We start from the raw sequence: 7161 nt of genomic DNA, 5'->3' as shown, positions 1-7161 counted from the left end.
GGCCTAGTTTTGGGATGAAAAAGCTATGAGTCGTTAACATTCTCTCTTGATGCATTCTTGTGTTCTGTAATGCTAGCCACAAATGGAAGAAGGGCTGCAGATACCAGGATGGAATGGAAGTGCAAACGTCAGTTCAGGGTACAAGCCTCCCTCTCTCCCAAACCCTCAAATTTTAATCAGGGCATGTCACTTTCCTGCTAATGTATCACCGTCCCAGGAAACTGGAGGGACATTTTCCTGGAAGGTCAAGTTTCAAGTTTAATAATTTTTTGATTAATCGCTTAATCACACTTCTAAGCGATGTACAGTTTAAAATTACATTTGATGGGTGACAATGCAAAAACAATACAGAATTACAATCAATTTTAACATACTCATAACATTAGGTAAGGAGGATTGAAATACAAATCTATAAAGTAAAGAGAAAACATTAAGGGAAAAATACAGAAGGTTAACAAAATAACAAAATATAATAATATAATTTAGTAGGGTTATCGGATATTAAAATTAGTTTTCAAAGGCATCCTTGAAAAGAAATGTTTTTAAATTACTTTTAAATTTTCCGAATTCCTGTTCTTTCCTTAAAAATATTGGAAGGGCATTCCAAGTTTGTGGTGCAGTAACTGAAAAAATAAATTGCCGTCTTGTATTAATAACTTTCAACGAAGGAATAGTCAATAGGTTTTGTTCATTAGATCTCAAAACTCTATTTGAGGAATAAGGAATTAATAATTTAAATAGGAAAGCAGGAGTCTTATTACAAAGGGTTTTGAAGGTCATTATACAAAGTTTATATGTAATTCTATGAATAACTGGAAGCCAGTGTGCATTTTTAAGAAGTGGTGTTACATGATTGAATTTTCTAGATTTGGTTATAAGCTTAATTGAGGCGTTTTGAATGATATGAAGGCGTTTTATTTCGTTTAACGCAATTCCTTTGAAGAGAGAATTGCAATAGTCGATTTTGAAAATCACCAAAGAGTGAATAAGGATATTAAGTGATTTAGAACATAAGAATTTAGAAATAGATCAAATTTTACGTAATCTGTAAAAGGTAGTTTTCATAATATTACTAATATGATCATGAAAATTTAGTTTATTATCAAAAATCACCCCTAAAATCTTTAAATTATTAACTAATTGCAGGGGGACGTTTTGTATAGAGATTGGAGTAACAAGAGGAAAACTATCTTTCCATGGAAAAAGCATAACCTTAGTTTTTTTTAATGTTAAGTGCCAATCTGTTTGTATCCAGCCATTGATAAATTTGGTCAAGTTTCTCATTAATCGCTAAGATTTCAGAGGTATCATTAGTGTTTAATGGATGCAAATTATGTCATCACTTTATACTTTGTTGTTGAGGTCCCCATTGCTTTTGAGATGGAAGGCAGGTGAATAGCACCAATGAACCCCTTCCTGCAGATTTTTAGGGTAGGGAAGGTTTGCTAGATTAATAACTTCACTTAGGTGGAGAAGGTTTTGCTGCATTACAATGGCCCAATTCAGCACTTGGCAGGCTCTTCATTCTGGCATTCCGAGTCACACCCCATACCTGTAGATGAGATATACAACAGAAAGTCCTGTGAAAAGTGCCCAGGTCAGATGACATTCCTCCCACACTCTGCCATACACACCTTGCAAGATCATAAATGATTAAATTCCTTCCTGTTAGGTGACAAATGGAGCCTGATCTGGGGGGAATCATGACATTGTGTAATTTCCTCTGCAAATCTAACATATTACAAAGCATTGGCAGGTAACGTTGTTCTGAACAAACCAATTCTCAATTTGTATGCTCTGTCAGATAATAAATACAGTCATTCTTCTGAAGTGGTAAATGGCTCCCTCACAGATTAACAATGATACTGTTCACCCAGCTATATACAATAGTGTCCAAATCATACGTCGCACAAAATACATGGGTTACGTTTTAGAGCAGCAGTAGAGCTCTCCTAATTAAGGTTATGTTTCCAAAAATAACCTATTCGTAAAAAAAACTTACACAGCTACAAATGCATTTCTTTTTCTAGTTTGCTTGTCCTTCCCTGCACTTTTGAAAAGGCTCTTCCCAGGCCTACTTAGATACCGTCAGTGTCAGGTGGTTGCTTGGCAGGGAGATTAGGACCACAAATCCCAGCATGCTGTGCAATAAAAGTGAAATATCAGGTGTGGATCCTCTCGAGATGAATGACTCAGTGTGATATTGTCAGCCTATATTCATTTACGAGTAGACACCATCCGTATCCTGCACAAGACAGGATACTTTAATTGTGTCAGAGGGGTTTATCTGCAAGTCAATGAGGGACAGTTGAGCAGTGCTAGTGATACATGGCAAAATGTTCCATATTATATCCACAACCAATGATATCCCATGAGGCCCTTCTGTCCCTATTCGAGCATCTAACTTGTGTTTGCAATGATGGAACTTGTGTCCACGATGATGGAAAGCAGTGCTGCCGGGTTCCAGGAGTAAAATGTTTTGGTCAGTTGTTGCAACCCAAACCAATGGATAGGGCTGACCAAAGGTGAATCTTCAGCCATGCACTCACTCAGGAGCAATTCACGGCTTAACTCTCCCAGAATCCAGCATCCACACTTCCTTTCCCTACCTCCTTCCTCCGTCCAGCATCTCTCTTTCTCTTCTCACCGACCCCATGTCCAGGAACTCCCCTTTCTTTTCCTACCTCCACCCCATGTTCAATATCTCCTCTTCCCTTTCATACAGCTCCCTGGAAGCAGCAATTCCCCCTCCCTACTCCCCCCCCCCTCCACCAGTGGCCAGCATTTCCCCTTCCTCTCCCCCTCTATAGGTACCCAATATCTCTCATGTCATCTCCCCTTCCCTTCATTTCCAACATTTCTTCCCTCTTCCTTTACCCCTGTTAGGCCTTCTACTACCTCCCTAACCCTATCTCTGCTCAACCTCTAGCTGCTAATAAATGAGACTCAGCACAGAAGTGAGTCTTTTAGTATAGCCCTGCATTCAAACCCTGCTGTTTCCTGGCCCCTCTGACACAAACCTCTAGTCAGAGGTGGCAGAATAGTCAGAGCTTGAATAAAGGCCTATGATGAAAGGCCCATGCAATGCTACAGTAGCATGTAAGTTCTTTCCTCCTGTGCCCCCTCCCCCCCCCCCCCCCATTCTGCCACCTTAATGATAAGGCTGGTTCCATTGTGGAATATTTAGTCCCTGATTCTGCTCATTAAAATCAGAGCTGTAAGTACCATAATCCATCCAAATGGGGGTAGTCAGAAATCCAGGCGTGCTCTATAATCTCTAATTTGACAACTCTGTCAGTCAACTTTGGTCTGCCATTATGAGTGAACCCAAAACTCAAAATGGCACTTAAGCAGTATGGACTCCTGTGTTAAGTCCATTGCAACATCCAAAAAAGTAGAGAAAAAGAGATCTCAGAATACATGCACCCACATAATTCAGCATAATCAAGTCAACATGGGGCTTAATCAGTCATAGGTCTCTCAAAAAGCTGCACAAAACAGCATGTGTATATATATATGGTGAGACCTTAGTTAGGACCACAGAAGAATGGGATTTAGGAGTAATCATTAGTGATGACATGAAAACTGCCAATCAAGTGGAAAAGGCTTCCTCCAAGGCAAGGCAAATGATGGGTTGTATCCGTAGAGGTTTTATCAGCAGGATGCCAGAGGTCATAATGCCACTGTACAGGTCCATGGTGAGACCTCATTTGGAATATTGTGTTCAATTCTGGAGACCACATTACGGTCAACTGATCAACATCTATTAGTTGTTCCATCGTTAAAAGTTATAGGTACAAGACGACATTCTATTTTTTCAGTTACGGCTCCTCTAGCCTGGAACGCCTTGCCAATTTATTTAAGAGAAGAAAGAATTTTAGATAAATTTAAGAGCAACCTTAAGGGATTTCTTTTTAAAGATGCTTTTAGTGATTAATTGATTTTTTTACATTTTATATTGAATCTTTTTTCAGTCCATATCAAATTTCCGTACCTCTCCCTATTGTTTTTATCCTAAATGTTTCTTTTATATTGAATTGTATTTCTATCCATTACCTTACCTATTGTTGTCACGTATGTTTATTGTTCTATTGTATATGTTTAGTCATGTTACGTATTTCAGACTATTTTGATTTGTTTTAAGTTGTTATAAATATGTATTTTTACCCTAAATCTGTAATTGATGATGTACATCGCCTAGAACCTGGAATAGGTGATTAATCAAATCTTATAATAAACTTGGAACTTGGATTACTGAAAAGATGTGCTGAGAATTGAGTAAGTTCAGCGGATGGCCACCAGGATGGTCTCGGGGCTCAAGGATCTTCCGTATGAAGTAAGGCTGAATAAATTGCAGCTGTACTCACTTGAAGAACGAAGAGAGAGAGGGGACATGATTGAGACATTTAAATATATCACGGGTCATATCGAGGTGGAAGAGGATATCTTCCGTCTTATGGGACCTTCGTCCACCAGAGGGCATCCGCTGAAAATCAGGGGAGGGAAATTTCATGGTGACTCCAGAAAGTATTTCTTCACTGAGAGGGTGGTCGATCATTGGAATGAACTCCCACGGCAGGTGATTGAGGCCAACAGCGTGGCAGATTTCAAAAATAAATGGGATATTCATGTGGGATCTCTAATGAGGTAAGGGCAGGGGGTGGTGAGCAAAATCAAGAAGAAGGGTCACTAGAGTGGGCAGACTTGATGGGCTTTGGCCCTTTTCTGCTGTCATTTTTCTATGTTTATATGTTTATATATATATATATATAATTGTTCATGTCTGCAGCCAAATCTTCCTAAACACAGAAAAACATAGAACTAAAGTAATCCAGCACAAAAAGCAGTTCAAACATCAAAAGGGCAAAAAAAAAAAAAAAAAAAAAAAGCATCAAACAAAAAACAAAATGCAACAGCAGCCCTGTTTGGCACACAACTATTCAAGAGTACTGGTGAATAGAATATTCCTTTCCAAAAATTTCAAATATTATAAATGAAAAACTTGTCCCATTATAGGCTCACCATTTTGAGTTTTGGATTTATATACAGTCCAGTCCTTGTGATTTTTATTTTGAGTTAACACCATAACAGGTCTAAGCACTCTGACCTGGGAAAGTCTGACTTCCTTCCTTCTCAGAAACCCTGGCTAGTACCTAGATGGGAAACCACAGGGGGGAAAGAGGCCCAGTGAATTGAAGAAAGCAGTGGTAAACCTCTGCCATATTCTGTTCAGTGTGGCAGAGATCTGATAGCTAACTGATTAGTGCGCGCTAATCGAATTAGCATACGCTAAATGCTAACGCGTCCATAGACTAACATGCACGCGTTAGCGTTTAGTGCACGCTAAATCGATTAGCATGCAAATCGGTTAGCGCACCTTGGTAAAAGAGGGCCTTAGTCTTGGCTTCCCAGAAATAGGTACAAAAAATATCAATGCCACATGAACTAAAACAAGGTCTTCTGAACTCATTCTTACCAGAGCTTTGTGAATGTATGGAAGCATGCCCTTTACTATGAATTTATATGAACATGCATGAGAGTTTGCATTTGACACTGGATGACAACCTGGAACATGTGAAGCCCAGTTTTGCATAAGACTTCTAAGCTAGAGTTTCTCTAGTATTTCAGTTTCCCTAGTATTTTACAAGAAAGCTCTAAATGTGAAGCCTTTTGTAAAACATGTTACAAGGATGCTAGAAGATACGTGTGTATTTGCCAGCACATCCAATGGCAACAGCCATTTTAGAAAGATGCACATGGGGGGGGGGGGGGAAGGAAAGAAAAGAACTGTGGGGGGTTTCACAGATATATGTGCTTAAAATACTTGCATTGTAAAATGGGAAATACAGCCACTTGAACATACCCTCTTCAAATTTGTATGTTCCATGGCTTCTAATATAAACTGTAAAAGCAGGCCATGGAGGACTTAGCAGTGGGTTACAAGGCAAAGCCCTATCTAATATAATAAAATGATAGGCCATGCATGCGCACTCAAAAATCGTGTTCCCTGATCCCGTCGTGGAAACACGACTGCGCATGCGCGCCCACGGCTCTCTCGCGCTTATGCTCAAGCCGCCGCCATGGCTCTTCTATCGAACCGCACCAGGATCGAGAAAGGAGCTGCAGCGGCGGCTTTCAACTAAAAAAAAAAAAGTTACACAGCTGGGGGTAGCCGCGAGGTTGCGGCGGCCTTCCTCACCCCCGACTCTCACTGCACGGAGCTGCGACGACGGGTTTGAAAAAAAAAAAGGGAGCCGTTAGCCTTTCAGCAGCTCCCTCTTAATTTAAGGTGTCGGCGGCTTTCAATTTAAACATGGGCGGCCCGCACAGAAGGCTGCCGAAGCCGAAACAAAGCTTCCCGGGGGGGAAGGGGGGAGGACGGCACGGCAAGCGATGGCGAGGAGGGAGTGGAAACAGGCCGCAGAGGCTGTCGGTGCCTGCAGGCCGCGGCGGCTTTAGGCAGATGTCGGCATGGGAAGAAGTGCTGATGGACCGGGGGGGGGGCAAAAAAAAAAGGAAGGGAGGCCTACTGCTGGACAGGGGAAACAGAAAAGAGGTACTGCTGGACAGGGGAAGAGGTGCTGATGGAGGGGGGGGCAAAAAAAGGAAGGGAGGTCTACTGCTGGACAGGGGAAACAGAAAACAGATACTGCTGGACAGGGGAAGAGGTGCTGATGGAGGGGGGGGCAAAAAAAGGAAGGGAGGCCTACTGCTGGACAGGGGAAAAAGAAAATAGATACTGCTGGACAGGGGAAGAGGTGCTGATGGACGGGTGGGGGGGGGGGCAAAAAAAAGGAAGGGAGGCCTACTGCTGGACAGGGGAAACAGAAAAGAGGTACTGCTGGACAGGGGAAGAGGTGCTGATGGACGGGGGGGGGGGGAAGGAACGGAGGACTAATGCTGGACAGGGGGAGCAGGAAACAGGTACTGCGTGGTGGACAGCTGAGGAAAAAGAAAGACAGAAAAAAAGAAATACAGAAACAGGCTAAGGAGAGAGAGAGAGAAAGAAATACACACACACACATATTCTAGCACCCGTTAATGTAACGGGCTTAAAGACTAGTTAGGAAAATAAGACTAAAGTGGGGAGAGTGTGGTGCAGTGGTTAAAGCTACAGCCTAGGCCCCCCTAAAGTGGTGGGTTCAAATCCACTGTGCTCCT

The 7161-nt window shown here is 41.8% G+C and overlaps 1 protein-coding gene across 1 annotated transcript in view; it reads right to left on the bottom strand.

Annotated features, from left to right (window-relative positions):
- Positions 1-284: 284 nt before the first annotated feature.
- CFAP52 (cilia and flagella associated protein 52) overlaps positions 285-7161 on the bottom strand; it is a 74855-nt gene continuing 67978 nt past the window's right edge. Inside the window, exon 15 of the mRNA XM_033961742.1 lies at positions 285-1552. The gene's annotated coding sequence lies outside the window, so the exon portion shown is untranslated. The remainder of the gene's footprint in view (positions 1553-7161) is intronic.

This window comes from Geotrypetes seraphini, chromosome 10 (assembly GCF_902459505.1).
Source record: "Geotrypetes seraphini chromosome 10, aGeoSer1.1, whole genome shotgun sequence".
Classification (NCBI taxonomy): Eukaryota; Metazoa; Chordata; class Amphibia; order Gymnophiona; family Dermophiidae; genus Geotrypetes; species Geotrypetes seraphini.
This window is presented reverse-complemented; position numbering and strand designations above follow the sequence as displayed.